The sequence below is a fragment of the Oncorhynchus mykiss genome, chromosome 5, assembly GCF_013265735.2.
Source record: "Oncorhynchus mykiss isolate Arlee chromosome 5, USDA_OmykA_1.1, whole genome shotgun sequence".
NCBI lineage: Eukaryota > Metazoa > Chordata > Actinopteri > Salmoniformes > Salmonidae > Oncorhynchus > Oncorhynchus mykiss.
The window spans coordinates 95,061,109-95,080,526 of record NC_048569.1 but is presented as its reverse complement, the minus strand read 5'-3'; the positions used below and the strand labels follow the sequence as shown (position 1 = coordinate 95,080,526).

At 42.7% G+C, this 19,418-nt stretch overlaps 1 protein-coding gene across 3 annotated transcripts in view; it reads right to left on the bottom strand.

The window, feature by feature from the left end:
- The window catches only part of dzip1l (DAZ interacting zinc finger protein 1-like), a 30,580-nt gene extending 29,427 nt beyond the window's left edge, over positions 1-1,153 (bottom strand). For 2 of the 3 annotated variants that reach the window (XM_036978907.1, XM_036978905.1), the window contains exon 1: positions 936-1,128. The gene's annotated coding sequence lies outside the window, so the exon portion shown is untranslated. Of the gene's footprint in view, positions 1-935 lie in introns of all 3 variants that reach the window. The other variant, XM_036978906.1, reaches the window with a different exon arrangement.
- Positions 1,154-19,418: the final 18,265 nt, after the last annotated feature.

The window sequence follows — 19,418 nt, the reverse complement described above, 5'->3', positions numbered from 1 at the left end:
CTATCCTTTCAACAGGTGAGAGAACAACACCACCTTCCTTTCCAGAGGGATTTCACTGGTCGTGTGTGGCAGTTGATATGAGGGAGGTGCTAGCTAGCAACGCCAAGGGTATTTTTTTGGGGGGGGGGGGTGTATTTTATTAGGATCTCGATTAGCTGTTGCAAAAGCAGCCGCTACTCTTCCAAAACATGAAACATAATACAGAACATCAATAGACAAGAACAGCTCAAGGAAAGAACTACATACATTTTTTTAAAGGCACACAGCCTACATATCAATGCATGCATACACACAAACTATCTGGGTCAAATAGGGGAGAGGCATGAGGTGTTGCTTTATCTGTTTTTTGAAACCAGGTTTACTGTTTATTTTAGCAAGATGAGATGGAAGTTCCAAGCAATAAGGGCTCTATATAATACTGTATGTTTTCTTGAATTTGTTCTGGATTTGGGGACTGTGAAAAGTGCCCTGGTGGCATGTCTGGTGGGATAAGTATGTGTGTCAGAGCTATGTCTAAATTCACTATGCAAACAATTCGGGATTTTCAACACATTAAATGTTTCTTATGAAAAAATAAAGAATTGATGCAGTCAGCCTCTCCTCGACTCTTAGCCAAGAGAGACTGGCATGCATAGTATTTATATCAGCCCTCTGATTACAATTAAGAGCAAAACGTCCCGCTCTGTTCTGGGCCAACTGCAGCTTCAATAGGTCTGTCCTTGCAGCACTGGACCACACGACTGGACAATAATCAAGATTAGATTAGGGGTCGTGAGTTCAATTTCCCGCATGGATCACATACACACAACTAGGATTGTGGTTAGCTAAACTCACCGGACTAAATGGCACAAGACGTAACTAGCTATCTAGATCTGACAGCAAAGAGTTACCGGAAAATGCATATTGAAAGTTTCAAAGTTAGCTAGCTTGCTTACCTGTCCTTGGCGTAGCACTGTTTTGGTATCTTGCTTGCTCCTGCGAAGTAAATTTATATGCAATATTTCAGTAAAAGGTTTCTAGAGGTATAACTTTGCAAAAATTTAATTTGCACGAATAATGCATGTGGTGTTCGCTAGTTTGCACCAAAAAACGGTGTGATGGGTGGAGGGCTGCCCCCCTGCTGCCTTCTACAGGGGAAGGTGCAGTAACAAGGCACGCTCCGGCTGTTACCTAGGAAACGAAACGCCCTTTGGGCCATTGTCTTGCGTCAGATGGCGTCACTCCTACGTGACTCTCGTCCCTCGAACGATTTGGGATTATGGGCCTGATTTCAGCGCGTTCAAGACAACTGGGAACTAGGGCTTTAACGAGCTACAACTGGGAAAAAAATATTTAGATCAGTCATCCAGCCCGAAATTCCAACTCGGGAACTCACGCGTCTTTCTAGAGCTCGGAATTTTTTAACTTTTCGAGTTTCAAGTACCATTATGCCGCGTTCAAGTACCAGTCGGAACTAGGAAACTCAGAAATGTTTGACTTGCTAACTGATTGAACGCAGCACGTGTATAACTACAACCTGTTAGCAAGTCTTACATTTCCGAGTTTGCTAGTTCCCGACTGGCATTTAAATGTGGCATTAGGCTTCTTTCTGACAACGGCCGAAGATGTAATAGACACACTACATGACCAATAGTATGTGGATACCTGAACGTCAAAACATCTCACTCCAAAATGATGTGAATTAATATGGAGTTGGTCCCTTTGCTGCTATAACAGCCTCCACTCTACTGGGAAGGCTTACCACCACTTGTCATTATGTGTGTTTTTTCCTATATTTATATTTTATTTTTAATCCCAGCCCCCAACCTCGCAGGAGGCCTTTTGCCTTTTGGTAGGCCGTCATTGTAAATAAGAATTTGTTCTTTAACTGACTTGCCTAGTTAAATAGAGGTTAAAAAAAAAAAAAAAAGATGTTGGATCATTGCAGCGGGGACTTGCTTCCATTCAGCCACAAGAGCATTAGTGAGGTCGGGCACTGATGTTGGGCGATTAGGCTTGGCTTGCAGTCGGTGTTCCAATTCATCCCAAAGGTGTGCGATGGGGTTGAGGTCAGGGCTCTGTGCAGGCCAGTCAAGTTCTTCCACGCCGATCCCGACAAACCATTTCTGTATGGACCTCGCTTTGTGCACGGGGTCGGGGTCATGGTCATGCTGAAACAGGAAAGGGCCTTCCCCGAACAGTTGCCACAAAGTTGGAAGCACAGAATCGTCTAGAATGTCATTATATGCTGTCACATTAAGATTTCCCTTCACTGGAACTCTTGGGGCCTAGCCCAAACCATGAAAACAGCCCCAGCCCATTATTCCCCTCCACCGAACTTTACAGTTGGCACTATACATTCGGGCAGTTAGAGTTCTCCTGGCATCCGCCAAACACAGATTAATCCGTTGGTCTGCCAGAGTGTGAAGCATAATTCATCACTCCAGAGTAGCGTTTCCACTGGCTCCAGCTTTACACTACTCTAGCCGACGCTTGGCATTGCCAATGGTGATCTTAGGCTTGTGTGCGGCTGCTCGGCCATGGAAACCCATTTCGTGAAGCTCCTGACGAACAGTTATTGTGAACAGCTATTGTGCTGAAGTTGCTTCAAGAGGCCGTTTGGAACTTGGTAGTGAGTGTTGCAACCGAGGACATACGATTTTTACGCGCTGTGCGCTTCAGCACTCGGCTCCTAGATGTTTCCTCTTCACAATAACAGCAGAGATTGGAGATTGCATGTGCTCGATTTTATACATCTGTCAGCAACGGGTGTGGCTGAAGTAGCCGAATCCACTAATTTGAAGGGGTGTCCACATACTTTTGTAATATATAGTATACGTTTCCAAAAACAACATGCAGAGAGAACACGTGTCAATACTGATAATACTGATAATACAGGTAATACTGATAATACTGATAATACTGACAATACTGATAATACTGATAATACTGACAATACTGATAATACTGACAATACTGATAATACTGATAATACTGATAATACTGACAATACTGATAATACTGACAATACTGATAATATTGATAATACAGATAATACTGACAATACTGACAATACTGATAATACTGATAATACTGACAATACTGACAATACTGATAATACTGACAATACTGATAATACTGACAATACTGATAATACTGATAATACAGATAATACTGATAATACTGATAATACAGATAATACAGATAATACTGATAATACTGATAATACTGATAATACTGATAATACTGACAATACTGACAATACTGATAATACTGACAATACTGATAATACTGATAATACAGATAATACTGATAATACTGATAATACAGATTTTTATTTAATTTGATCTAAAGGGTTTCCCTCTCCAACAAATAGAATGTCAGGTTGTCGTTTCACCTGGGTATGATACTGCTGCAGAGAGAACACACCCTTATCCACATGGACAGGGACGCTGTGGAGAGGGTCAAAAGTTTGGACATCACCGAGGACCTGTAACGGTCCCCTTCACACCGACAGCATGGTGATGAATGCTCAGAGCCTTGTTGAAGAAATTAGTCTTGGCCCCCCAATACCCTCCCTCACAAACTTACACAGTTGCACCGTTGAGAGCATCCTGTCGGGCTGTATTACCGCATGGTACGGCAATTGCACCGCCTGAAACCGCCTTAAGGGTCAGCCAGACTCGTCCTGGAGGGCATTGTGCCCCCGATGATATCTAAAGCAGCCAGTGTCCTAGGAAGGTCAAGAAGATCTTCAAGGACCTCAGCCACCCGAGCCACGGCCTGTTCACCCCGCTACCATCTAGAAGATCTTCAAGGACCTCAACCACCCGAGCCACGACTTGTTCACCCCGCTACCATCTAGAAGATCTTCAAGGACCTCAGCCACCCGAGCCACGGCCTGTTCACCCCGCTACCATCTAGAAGATCTTCAAGGACCTCAGCCACCCGAGCCACGGCCTGTTCACCCCGCTACCATCTAGAAGATCATCAAGGACCTCAACCACCCGAGCCACGGCCTGTTCACCCCGCTACCATCTAGAAGATCATCAAGGACCTCAGCCACCCGAGCCACGGCCTGTTCACCCCGCTACCATCTAGAAGATCATCAAGGACCTCAGCCACCCGAGCCACGGCCTGTTCACCCCGCTACCATCTAGAAGGCGGAGACAGTACAGGTGCATCAAATCCAGGATCAAGAGACATCTATCTCCAGGCCATCAGACTGTCACCACTAGCCAGGCCTCTGCCCAGTACCCTGCCCTGAACCTTATTTTATTGACCTTTATTTAATTAGGCAAGTCAGTTAAGAACAAATTCTTATTTACAATGACGGCCTGCCCCGGCCAACGCTGGGCCAATTGTGCGCCGTCATATGGGACTCCCAATCACGGCCGGATGTGATACAGCCTGGATTCAAACCAGGTACTGTAGTGACGCCTCTAGCACTGAGATGCTGTGCCACTTGGGAGTCCACTTCATAGAGTAGGGTCAAAAGAAAGGCATCGCAGCTCCATTAAAATCTTAACTTAAAATGTTAATTATTCCACAATACAGACAACGGATCACCCCCTAGAAAGATATTATCACATATGGCTGAAAATATTGAGTCAGTATATTATAATGCCTACCGTCTAGCAATGCATTAACTCACATATTTAGCACCTCATTGATCACATTAGGCTACTACATGAAATATATTGAGACAAATTACAGACAGTAGCAAACAAGTAGCAAAATAGAACTCAATTGCTTGACCATGAAATGTATTTCGGTAAAATGTAATTCATTCATCTCGGGTTTAAATTTGAAGCATTTTAAAAAATATGTTTATTGTTTTGATCAATTTGCAAAGACATTGGCAACTTTGTATTTGTAGTCCACTTTGTTGTGAAGTTATCTGCGGTCACAGAGAGGCGGATAAACCATGTGATTCTGTGTATAAAGTTATGCGGGAGGGCAAATAAGCATCTAACGACACACGCTTGTTTTACGAGCGGTCTGCAATTACGACTGTTTTCAAGCGCAACGTTCGTTTGGACACCGTTTTTAAAACCCAGAGGCGCAACATCGCGAAACTGTCGGGAACGCTTGTAAAGCAACCCAAACAGACCAGGCCGGGGTTTGAGAAGTCAATGAGAGGAATTCAAAATAATTCCTTAGTTGTTGTTTTTTTCAAAATCTAAAGGCACAACCTAGATTCGATCTAATGTCTTAAGGGTAAACATATTATTACCCCAACCTCGTAAAAGTGACAAATTGACACGTTTTCATTTTCGTCAAAAACAACTTATCGAAGGAGTGCCTTTGATTTGATGTCGAGTTTAGCCACATATAGAACAATGAGACAGATATTTCACTGGACGTGTAAATGTGTCGCATTGGCTTGGATTTTTCCACTCACTACCAAATATATGGTAGTGAGAGGAAGCGCACTGGCGGGCAGTGGGCGAGAAGATGGAACGAGATGGATTTTGGTGGATATTGTTACAAATCTTGTCATCGATGAAACATTTGCTCTTAATACAGTTTCCTGTTCTCAAATCTACAATCTGCTATGAACAGAGGTGTGTAGACTTTACCCTTTGCAAAAAAATAAAAAATCACGTTGTGTATGACTTCAAAGGTGAATTGAGTTATTGCACATGCGCACTTCCCCGAGTAGGCGTTCCCTAACGAAATATGCAGATGATGCTAAAACGCGCCAATAGGATCTCTCTATCGCGTACTTGGCTCTGCCCACAATGACTCATTTGTTCCCATTGGAAACGACAGGCGGTGGTCTATCTTGGTTTAGTTATAAATCTTTGGCTTCGCAAGCCAACGTCGCCATGACGTTAACTTATAAGCGTGACCAGGGATTTATATTGGAGAAGCAGTTTTATCCTATGTTCATACTGTACTGTCTTTGGTTTTGGGAAAGATTTAAGATGCTTCTACGTAGGTTCTATTGATGCATTTAGCCACAATATGCTTTTGGGAAACCAGGCCCAGTGAGGTTGTGCAGAAGGAATCAATGGCTTTCAAATCAAATTGTATTGGTCACATACACATATTTAGCAGATGTTATTGCGGGTGTAACGAAATGCTTGTGTTCCTAGTAACAACAGTGCAGAAATATCTAACAATTTACAAATTAATATACACAAATCTAAAAGTAAAAGAATGGAGTTAAGAAATATATAAATATTAGGACAACTAATGTCGCAGTGGCATTGAATAAAATACAGTAGAATAGAATAAAGTATATACATATGAGATGAGTAAAGCAGTATGTAACATTATTTGAGTGGCCAATGATTCCATGTCTATGTATATAGGGCAGCAGCCTCTAAGGTGCAGGGTTGAGTAACTGGGTGGTAGCCGGCTAGTGATGGTTATTTAGCAGTCTGATGGCCTTGAGATAGAAGCTGTTTTTCAATCTCTCGGGTCCCAGCTTTGATGCACCTGGACTGACCTCGCCTTCTGGATGATGGCGGGGTGAACAGGCAGTGGCTCGGGTGGTTGTTGTCCTTAATTATCTTTTTGGCCTTCCCGTGACATCGGATGGTGTAGGTGTCCTGGAGGGAAGGCAGTGTGCCCCCGGTGATCCGTTGGGCAAACAGCACAACCCTCTGGAGAACCCTGCGGTGGTGGACGGTGCATTTGCCGTACAAGGGGATGATACAGCCCGACAGGATTCTCTCAATTGTGCATTTGTAAAAGTTTTTGAGGGTCTTAGGGGCCAAGCCTAATTTCTTCAGCCACTGTTGCGCCTTCTTCACCACACTGTCTGTGTGGGGGGACCATTTCAGGTCTGTGATGTGTACAGCGAGGAACTGGAAGCTTTCCGCGTTCTCCACTGCGGTCCCGTCGATGTGGATAGGGGGGGGGGGGGGGGGGTGCTCCCTCTGCTGTCTCCTGAAGTCCACGATCAGCTCCTTTGTTTTGTTGACGTTGAGGGAGAGGTTATTTTTCTGGTACCTATCCGCCAGGGCCTTCACCTCCTCCCTATAGACTGTCTCATCATTGTTGGTGATCAGGCCTACTACTGTTGTGTCGTCTGCAAACTTGATGATTGATTTGGAGGCGTGCATGGCCACAAAGTCATGGGTGAAGAGAGAGTACAGGAGGGGGCTCAGCATGCACCCTTGTGGGGCCCCTGTGTTGAGGATCCGCGTAGTGAAGGTGTTGTTTCCTACCTTCACCACCTGGGGGCGGCCCATCAGGAAGTCCAGGACCCATTTGTACACGGAGGGGTTCAGACCCAGGGCCCCGAGCTTAATGATGAGCTTGGAGGGTACTATGGTGTTGAAGGCTGAGCTATAGTCAATGAACAGCACTCTTACATAGGTATTCGACTTGTCCAGATTGGATAGGACAGTGTGCAGTGCGATGGAGATTGTACATGTAGTCTAATCCTGTTCATATCGTTTACTCAGTAATTCATGTGAATTTATGTAGTCTAATCCTTTTTACATTGTTTACACAGTAACTGTTGTAGTCTAATCCTGTTCATATTGTTTACACAGTAATTTATGTAGTCTAATCCTGATCATATTGTTTACACAGTAACTGATGTAGTCTAATCCTGTTCATATTGTTTACACAGTAACTGTTGTAGTCTAATCCTGTTCATATTGTTTACACAGTAACTGTTGTAGTCTAATCCTGTTCCTATTGTTTACACAGTAACTGTTGTAGTCTAATCCTGTTCATATTGTTTACACAGTAACTGTTGTAGTCTAATCCTGATCATATTGTTTACACAGTAACTGTTGTAGTCTAATCCTGTTCATATTGTTTACCCAGTACAGGAACTGATGTACATCTAGTCTAATCATTTTCTGTACAGTGAGTGTTTTTTCCTTCATGTGATTGATTCATATTCTGTTTCTTTACATGCTTACTGACCAAAAAAAGCAACATAAAAGGTTGAGAATGTAAGAAACTAACACTGCAGACTCTAGTGATGTTGACATGCGATCAATGACCATACAGTAAGAATCTTTGTGGGCTCCATTAAATCACATCTGGTACAATTCTATGTTACACTATCTTAAATAATAATGAGTAAGGTACAAAAGGGCATGAAGTAATGACAAACAATAAAGCATATCCTATATGCTGCTGCAAAAAAAAAACACTTAACAGTGTATGTTCTCATTAGAGTAGCCTATGTAGCCTAGCACTCACTACCTGGCTGGATTGTGAGAAAATACAATTTACTTTAATTTTATTTTATTTTATTCATCATTAGACAAGAGCTTGGGCTGGTATATTAGGATAGGAGAAGTACTCCAGATATAACAAACTGACCCTAGCCCCCCGACACATAAACTACTGCAGCATAAATACTGGAGGCTGAGACAGGAGGGGTCAGTATGTCCCTCCCCACCATCACTACCTAGTACACACTGGCTAGCACATTAGCTAGCTAGTACACACCATCTAGTATAGTAGTGAAATGTGTCGTTTTATAGGGTCAGCCGTAGTAATACAGCACTCCTGTGTGTAAATTAGGGTTAAGTGTCTTGCTCAAGATCACATTGACAGAGCTAGTTAGTCCACACTAGTTAGTACACACACTAGCTAGCTAGTACGCATGGTTTTTGCTGGAGCCAGACGCTATTGAACTCAAATCGCACACGGCACTAGCTGGTGGGTATAATGTGGGCATGATCTTTACCTTTACCTCCCAGTCTGCGGTCACCAGATAGTCCCTACTTATCACTAATGCCACCATTGAGGTATACAAGAAAGGTTACCACCACTTTGCTTGGATTCACACAATCTTGTAATTTATCATTCAAAGGAGCCCCTAGCTAGCGCGAATGATATGTGATTACATCCTCAAGTCTTCTTGGGTATGACGCTACAAGCTTGGCACACCTGTATTTGGGGAGTTTCTCCCATTCCTCTCTGCAGATCCTCTCAAGCTCTGTCAGGTTGGATGGGGTGCATTGCTACACTGCTATTTTCAAATCAAACTTTATTTGTCACATGCGCCAAATACAACAAGTGGAGACCTTACCGTGAAATGCTTTACTTACAAGACCTTAACACTTCTTGAACTGCACTGTTTGTTAAGAAAATATTTACCAAATAAACTAACGTAAAAAATCAAAAGTAACACAATAACATAACAATAATGAGGCTATATACAGGGGGTACTGGGTCCGTGTGCGGGGTGCAGGTTAGAGGTCATTTCTACATCTAAGTAGGGGTAAAGTGACTATGCATAGATAATAAACAGCGAGTAGCAGAGAAAACAGTCTATGACTTGGGTGACGAGTTGAAAACCACTCTCAGATTAATAGACAGAGATATGGATGCAAGGACTGACCATCCTTGATATCAACATTATAGTTATAACCATGTTATGAGGCTATACAGGACTGACCATTCTTGATATCAACATTATAGTTATAACCATGTTATGAGGCTATACAGGACTGACCATCCATGATATCAACATTATCGTGTTAACCATGTTATGAGGCTATACAGGACTGACCATCCATGATATCAACATTATAGTTATAACCATGTTATGAGGCTATACAGGACTGACCATCCATGATATCAACATTATAGTGTTAACCATGTTATGAGGCTATACAGGACTGACCATTCTTGATATCAACATTATAGTTATAACCATGTTATGAGGCTATACAGGACTGACCATCCATGATATCAACATTATAGTTATAACCATGTTATGAGACTATACAGGACGGACCATCCATGATATCAACATTATAGTTATAACCATGTTATGAGGCTATACAGGACTGACCATCCATGATATCAACATTATCGTTATAACCATGTTATGAGACTATACAGGACTTACCACCCATGATATCAACATTATCGTGTTAACCATGTTATGAGGCTATACAGGACTGACCATCCATGATATCAACATTATAGTTATAACCATGTTATGAGGCTATACAGGACTGACCATCCATGATATCAACATTATAGTGTTAACCATGTTATGAGGCTATACAGGACTGACCATCCTTGATATCAACATTATAGTTATAACCATGTTATGAGGCTATACAGGACTGACCATCCATGATATCAACATTATCGTGTTAACCATGTTATGAGACTATACAGGACTGACCACCCATGATATCAACATTATAGTGTTAACCATGTTATGAGGCTATACAGGACTGACCATTCTTGATATCAACATTATAGTTATAACCATGTTATGAGACTATACAGGACTGACCACCCATGATATCAACATTATAGTGTTAACCATGTTATGAGGCTATACAGGACTGACCATCCTTGATATCAACATTATAGTTATAACCATGTTATGAGGCTATACAGGACTGACCATCCATGATATCAACATTATCGTGTTAACCATGTTATGAGACTATACAGGACTGACCACCCATGATATCAACATTATAGTGTTAACCATGTTATGAGGCTATACAGGACTGACCATTCTTGATATCAACATTATAGTTATAACCATGTTATGAGACTATACAGGACTGACCACCCATGATATCAACATTATAGTTGTAACCATGTTATGAGGCTATACAGGACTGACCATCCATGATATCAACATTATAGTTATAACCATGTTATGAGGCTATACAGGACGGACCATCCATGATATCAACAACATTATCGTGTTAACTATGTTATGAGGCTATACAGGACGGACCATCCATGATATCAACATTATCGTGTTAACCATGTTATGAGGCTATACCGTGTGTTTACATTTACAATGTTTATAAATATTGGAGTAAAACAAGCTTATATTTTTTGGGTTCTGACAGTTGAACTAAACTCATGAGGCATTTATGAGTTACATTCTTCAAGAATCAATTAATATAATTTATAAGTCTAAAAATGGATGTAGCAAATACCAGAGTACCCCTTTAAGTCTATCGAAAGTGTGCGAGTTTGAGCATGTGTCCATTACGCCTATGGATTTAAAACTAATTTATCAGCACGAATTAGATTGAGCAATGAAAGCCCCACTTGTATTCTATAGGCTGGGATCCACACTATATGCAACTGTTGCAAGAGCAACATTTTGACTGGCTGTCCACTTGTTTCAAAAACAATGGTTGATAGGCAGCTTAGACTTCTTTAATTCAACCATTACTGGGTTCAAATACACATTTACATTTGTGAACAGCCATCCACAACAACCACAATCCGTAAAGCGCAAATAGTTAAATGAGAGAGCAGCAGTTTGATTCACGTCAATGCGCTATGTAGATATCAATAATAAGTGATATCCGTTTTGCTGTAGGTTACACCACTGCTGTCATCCTTACCTACAAGGGTTTATTCAAATTGGATAATCTTTGGATGATGACAGCAGTCGAACAATTGGAAGACATGGTGGCCTACAAAAGCCTATTCCTGCTCTTTCCCCGCGATCCATCAAACACATTCGGTGTGTTTGCACAAGGGTGATATTTGCTCAAGGGGCAGATCTAAGAAGGTGGAGGTGCTAGGGGTGTGTCCCATTCCTTCTGGTTATCAGACGGAGGGACTCGTTTTGGATCGCTCTTAGTCTGGAACCGCCCCCTCGACCTTTCCGTGAGACGACAGGGTCATTAGAATCAGCTCTTAGGATCAATGGGACTCACAAGGCCACCCACGGAGGAGTAAAAAGTTCTGATCAAATCACATTTTATTTGTCACATGTTTTGTAAACAAGAGGTGTAGACAAACAATGAAATGCAGACTTATGTGTCCTTCCCAACAATGCAGACTGACAGGCTCTTCCTAACAATGTAGACTTAAGGGGTCCTTCCCAACAATGCAGTCTGATGGGCGCTTCTCAACAATGCAGATTTACGGGTCCTTCCCAATAATGCAGACTTACGGGTCCTCCCAACAATGCAGACTTACTGGTCCTTCCCAACAATGCAGACTGACAGGCTCTTCCCAACAATGCAGACTGACAGGCTCTTCCCAACAATGCAGACTTACGGGTCCTCCCAACAATGCAGACTTACTGGTCCTTCCCAACAATGCAGACTGACAGGCTCTTCCCAACAATGCAGACTTACTGGTCCATCCCAACAATGCAGACTGACAGGCTCTTCCCAACAATGCAGACTTACTGGTCCTTCCCAACAATGCAGACTCACAGGCTCTTCCCAACAATGCAGACTGACAGGCTCTTCCCAACAATGCAGACTGACAGGCTCTTCCCAACAATGCAGACGGACAGGCTCTTCCCAACAATGCAGACTTACAGTCTCTTCCCAACAAGGCAGACTTACGGGCTCTTCCCAACAATACAGACTGACAGGCTCTTCCCAACAATGCAGACTTATGGGCTCTTCCCAACAAGGCAGACTTACAGGCTCTTCCCAACAAGGCAGACTTACAGGCTCTTCCCAACAATGCTGACTTACAGGCTCTTCCCAACAAGGCAGACTTACGGGCTCTTCCCAACAATGCTGACTTACAGGCTCTTCCCAACAAGGCAGACTTACAGGCTCTTCCCAACAAGGCAGACTTACAGGCTCTTCCCAACAAGGCAGACTTACGGGCTCTTCCCAACAAGGCAGACTTACAGGCTCTTCCCAACAAGGCAGACTTACGGGCTCTTCCCAACAAGGCAGACTTACAGGCTCTTCCCAACAAGGCAGACTTACAGGCTCTTCCCAACAAGGCAGACTTACGGGCTCTTCCCAACAAGGCAGACTTACGGGCTCTTCCCAACAAGGCAGACTTACAGGCTCTTCCCAACAAGGCAGACTTACGGGCTCTTCCCAACAAGGCAGACTTACAGGCTCTTCCCAACAATGCAGACTTACAGGCTCTTCCCAACAATGCAGACTTACGGGCTCTTCCCAACAATGCTGACTTACGGGCTCTTCCCAACAAGGCAGACTTACAGGCTCTTCCCAACAAGGCAGACTTACAGGCTCTTCCCAACAATGCAGACTTACAGGCTCTTCCCAACACTGCAGACTTACAGGCTCTTCCTAGATCCGTTTGCATGGTACGAGTCTCTGTGTCTTCGACTGAGCTTTCAGTCCTGACCGTGTCCAGTTCCCATTCCACTAGGGCATTAACATCCCTTGGAACCCACAGTCTCACAATGCCCCCCAACCTTCTCCTGAAGGGTAACCTAGGCAACTTTGGTTGCTTTTTTTCCTCAGGAGTACCGTGTTTCTTTGAAGGGTAGTATGACTGACTAGGCACAAATAAGTCAGCACTCATCTCAACTCAGTCTCTTGTCCCCGTGCCAGTGACTTGATGCTTTGAAACAACCCCAGAGGAAGGTTTGAGCCTGTTGTAGTGTACTACTTCATACAGCACCTCTGACAGTTTATTTTCGCAAATTTTGAAAGGACCCTTTGAATTTCTTCATCAGTTTGAGTGACAACCCCCTTTGTCCTCTGATTATCTCTAAGCCACACATTCATTTTCCTCATATCTCTGGGGTGTCACCTTTTAGATAAAATTATTGCTTTTGTTTGCCTGTGGCTTTTAGGTGATTTCTCTTTACAGCTTCCCTTACAGTGCTTAAATTACCCTTGCACCTTTCGCACATACTGGCTGCATTCCAAACACTTAACAGACACACCCTATCCCCTCAGCCTTCAAATTAAGTGGACACTTCTGAAGACGTATCATGACGTCTGACGAGTATACACTTGCAGGGCATGGGGCGAGGGAGGAAGGAATTGTAACGGATGTCGTCTGGAGATAGAGAGGAGGACCAAGGTGCAGCGTGGTTCATGCTCATGTCTTTTCAATAAACAAACTGAACACTGGAACAAAACAATAAACGATGTGAACAAAACAGTACCGTGTGGCCCAAACCCTCACACGGAAACAAACACCCACAAACCAAAAGTGAAACCCAGGCTACCTAAGTATGATTCTCAATCAGAGACAACTAACGACACCTGCCTCTGATTGAGAACCATACCAGGCCGAACAAAAAAACCAACACAGAAAAACAAACATAGACTGCCCACCCCAACTCACGCCCTGGCCATACTAAAACAAAGACAAAAACAAAGGAACTAAGGTCAGAACGTGACAGGAATTCATTTTTAAAAAATGGACCGCCCTTGCCTGGAAATGTATCAGCGACGATTGTGTTTTCAGCCACCGGTAGCTTGTGGGTGCTTTATAGGCGCTACAGTCAATTATGATTGCATGTCTACTTATATTAACTATATAATTATTAATATACGCCTACTGTATGATAGCTAGCAAATTAATTAGCTAACTAGTGTTAGCCTGGCTACTGTATGATAGCTAGCAAATTAATTAGCTAACTAGTGTTAGCCTGCCTACTGTATGATAGCTAGCAAATTAATTAGCTAACTAGCGTTAGCCTGCCTAGCTGGAACTTCTAAAGGAGAAAAATGTTTAATTTCTACAATTTCCAAAAGATAACCAAACAAAAATATCATTACTTTTACGAGATGTGTTTGTGCACTATTAGCACAATTTCTAACTTATTTACATTCGTTTTAACTTATGTATGTTGACTCCATATTGACGTTGAGATTTTTCTTAGACGTACAATCATCGCAAATTGAATTATGGAGTGTTTCAGGCCCCGAAGTGAACATAATTGTACACTCACAAACTCCATTAAAAAAACGGCTTGGCTAATCATTTGGACCGACCACAAATATGGCCGCGGGGATTCCCCCAAGGGCATAATGCGAGGGTAGGTGGACGAGGGAGTGTCTTATATGAGTTTGAAACGCAGCCACTGAAAAAAAACATCATGTTTCCCTGCCTTTTGTTGTGTTCCCATAACCACATCAACCGGTTAAGTCATTTCGGTGCCAAACAGCACCCTGTATGGTGTGAACCCCTGTGGAAGATTGAACACTACTCTTGTATGACATCACATATGGGGCGGCAGGTAGCCTAGTGGTTAGAGCGTTGGACTAGTGTCATGGCGTTGGCCTCTTTGGGTTTAGCAAGCCCCATCCCCCTCTCCCTGCCTCCCCTCTTGCCTCCTTCAACTAGGCTGCTGTGGTCAGAGAGACGTCGTAAATTCCTGAGAAGACCCTGCCACATGGCCACACAGTAGAGAGAGAGAGTCGATTTTCATGGAGAACAAATTAAATCCTTCCACCTCACAGAACTTGAGGTACGAACACATTTCATGTTCCGGAGAAAGTATAAAAGATCGGTGAAGAATCCAGCTACGAACTGGTCCGTTTTTCACAACTTGGGAAGCTTATGGGAGACGGTGTGGCCTCATTACCATAACGCTGTTTATATAATAGCCTCAGATATGAGGTTTACATCTAATTGTTGTATTAGATGAATGAGTGAGGATGATACTGTTTGTATAATGGTGTAATATGATTGTGGACTGTTTAATGAAGAAAAATACAATTCCCTTTTGATTTGAACTAAATCAGAGGACCGCCCCTGAGCCCAGTTAGGGTCAGACATCCAGGACCGCCCCTGAGCCCAGTTAGGGTCAGATATCCTGGGACCGCCCCTGAGCCCAGTTAGGGTCAGACATCCTGGACCGCCCCTGAGCCCAGTTAGGGTCAGACATCCTGGGACAGCCCTCTTCGGCCCTTCCGAATAATATCCCCACTCTGGTTTTCAATCAGCAGACCGAGCTTACCTCAATTACGAGATGGCTAAAGGTTGCAGACCATGTTTTTCTCCATTAGTAGGACAAAGGTTGTTGACCATTGCTGAATCTTTTAACCATACCACGTGGTTAAACTCTTAGACTATCGATATCCCGACAGAATAAGAACAAGTCTTTGATTTTAATTACTAGTCTGCAGCTAGGAATTCGGTATCATTGAACGCGAAGAAGACAACCGGCGAAACATATATTTTATAACGAATGTCACTTTGAACAAACCCCTCTAACCACAATCGAGAGAGAGACGGACAATTCTACAAAATAAATGAACTTTTCACCAGCAATCAAGACGACAAACTAAGCGTAAATATATATATTTATTGCAATTGTTCCCGAATGAGTGAGCGTTCATGTGCAAAGGGTTAGCATTTCAATTGTTATAATTATCACCCTGTAGTGACTTCTTAGTCGACCCCCACTTCCCCTTTTGTCTAACAGCCGCCATGCCGGTTCAGCCCACTAGGGCACATTCTCCTATCATTTCATGTAACCACATTTACCTTGTTTGTTTATGCATTTCCTTGAATTACTTAGTTAGTAATAAATAAATGATTTAAGACAATTGATGTATGGATGACTCATAGTGAAGACTGGGTTTGTGCAGATAACTAACAATTGACGATGTTTGGAATGAGACTAACATGAGGTAAAGTAAATAATCCATTACTTCGAAGACTAATTGATAAAATAAAATATCTGAAAAGTTATTTTAGGAAATTATAACTTTGTAATCTGAATATTTTTCCTTGGGGCCCCAACTTCCTAGTAATTACGGTTACATGATTAATCAATCTGATCGCGTATTAACTAATTACAGAGAATCTTTGATAAACTATCAGTATTCAGTTAATGATAGTAAAGACACAATGTTTATGACGCCCCGTGTGAGGAATCAAAGAGAGAATTAGACTTTGCTGTAGAATTCTATATATCAATTTTGCAAACAGAATTGTACAAACAGACTGCTTTGTATACATTCAAACTGGTTGTGCGTGTTCCCATTCGAAGGGGCTCCAGAGCGCCTCCAGTAGTGGTTTTTAGCGTCAGAGCAATGAGTGATAAATTCCAGATTTAGTCCGTTAGGCCAAACGGTACTATTTATGTCGGTCAATATTAACTTCTAGAGACAGTAAGGTTAGAAATCGGTGTCCGAGCCGAAGTATTTTTGTCCGCCTACCGCACTACACCAGTGTGGACAGACTACGGCATACCCGTATTATGTACCGTGTCGCTCCGGTCAACACAACGCTAGCAGAGTATGCCGAATGGTTTAATATGAGATGTCACTAGTAAACCCACCCTTTCCATGGTAAAAAGGACCCTTTTTGTGCTTAGAACGTGGTATTTCTGATTATCGTCGGAATACGAAATGCTAAGCTAACAGAGGGGGAACATTTTTCACTTCCTGTGTTCCGTTTAAATTCCTCCGCCTTGCGCGACGGAAGTCCCGCCCTTTGTACTTCCGTTTGATTTCAGCATTCTGCGTCACTGGTGGTGAAGAATCGCAAGTACATCTCTTAAACGAAGGGTTGGAAATCCAAACGTGGATCACGTTAAAATAATCCAGAAATCTCAATTGCTTGGGTCTCATTCAATTTATTTATTTAAATTGACGGACATACCTTTCTAGGTTCTTCCAATTAAATGAGACACCTTAAACTTTGCAATAGTAACCTAGATGAACCAACTTCCTAGGTGAATTTAAAGTTTAATTTCCAGATAGCCTATACAGGTTTGATTATTCATTAAATTTGATCAAATCTGCTTCTGCAAAGCACAATCAATCAGTCCCGCCTCCAGCGGGAATCCCATATGGCTTTGGCCCGAGGGGAAAGTGTATCATAGTGGTAAATGTACCTAACATTATCTTTATGATAATCCAGCAATCTCAATTGCTTCGGTATTATCGTCTCATTCAATTTATTTATTTAAATTGTCGGACATACCTTTCTAGGTTCTTCCAATTAAATGAGACACCTTAAACTTTGCAATAGTAACCTAGATGAACCAACTCCCCAGGTTAATTTAAAGTTTAATTCCCAGATAGCCTATCCAGGTATGATTAATCATTATCATTGATTAATTCAATTTGCTTTTGCAAATTCATTCACATCCAACTTACACAGTACTGTCCAGTACTGATGGTTCATTAACGTCTATAAATAGAATAAAATAGTCTTTGCAACACCCAATATATTCCAAAACCAAACTTTGGAAAATTAGGAAAAACATTTTTTCCTTTCAAAAAGTTATAATAATGTGCAAGCTATCAGAGGGGGTAGTCCCCACTCACTATCAGAGGGGGTAGTCCCCACTCACTATCAGAGGGGGTAGTCCCCACTCACTATCAGAGGGGGTAGTCCCCACTCGCTATCAGAGGGGGTAGTCCCCACTCACTATCAGAGGGGGTAGTCCCCACTCGCTATCAGAGGGGGTAGTCCCCACTCGCTATCAGAGGGGGTAGTCCCCACTCGCTATCAGAGGGGGTAGTCCCCACTCGCTATCAGAGGGGGTAGTCCCCACTCGCCCACTAATTAGTGAACCTCCACCCGCGAATGGATTGACCTCTGACCTCAGCAGCGATACCAACCCTAATTATGCCATTAGTGGGAAAGCAGACAACAACGCTTTCCAAAATCAACCATCGGGCGCAGGCCTCGTAAAGGTTCTCTCCAGTCTAGCCCTGATGTCTTGCCATCCGAGATTGTCATCTGTCCAATACCGCAGTGCACAGCTGAAGCACGAGCAGGTACTGGGAGACATAAAGGGACAGAGGGAGGGAACCGGGAAACCAATGACAAATGCAGAAAAGGGAAAGATTCTGCTAGCTATGGAACTGCACTTGAAAACTGAACAATTAAATGTAATAGCAAAAACATATGACGATGAACAAGCACAAGCTCTTCAACAAAATCGTCTTCTACAGGAACAAAATCATATGCTACAGGAACAACTCGATTTAGACAAAACTAAATACGATGATGTCCACGCCAAACTAGATAAATCTGAAGAGTTATCTACAAACAGGAGCGCTCAACTTGATAACGTGCATGAGGTTTTGTTGAACGTTACTCAGAGTAACACGGTTCTCCTCAAAACGCCGCAGGCCAAAGACCATCAGTTAATGAACACAATGACAAAGTTGGATGACAAATCAGCAGAACTCATTGAAGTCGCTGACCAAATGAATGATGAGAGAACTCAGGTGATGAAGATGGAAATATGAATGATGAGAGAACTCAGGTGATGAAGATGGAGATATTGATTTCTAAGCAGGCGGAGGAAATCTCATCACTGAATCTCTCGCTCCGTACTCAAGACCTCTCTATCTGCCAACCATGACAGATAAGTTTGAGACCGAAAAGGAGCAAGTGTGACACTCACGTGTCCAAAATCAGAACTCTAAGCGCTGAAGTGGACTCTGCAATGCAGCAGAATACCAGCCTAGGTACCATTTGACAGTCATGAACAAAGACTGCCAGTTTATGGAGCCCCCCCCCAGAGCACCCCATGACAAGGTCTGTCACAGGCCGCCCTTTTGAGAGGAGAGCTGTAGACTTAATGAGTTTGTTTACAGAGACGGGACGAGGTAACAAACACATAATGGTAGTGTCAGATAATTTTACTACGTGGTCAGAGGCACATGCCATACCCAATCAGGAAGCAGTAACAGTTGCCAAGAAACTGGTAGAGGAATTTGTGTTGAAGCTAGGCGTTCCTCGCTCTATCCATTGTAACCATGGGTGAAATTTTTATTTTTTTAGAGAAAACATGTAAATCGGAC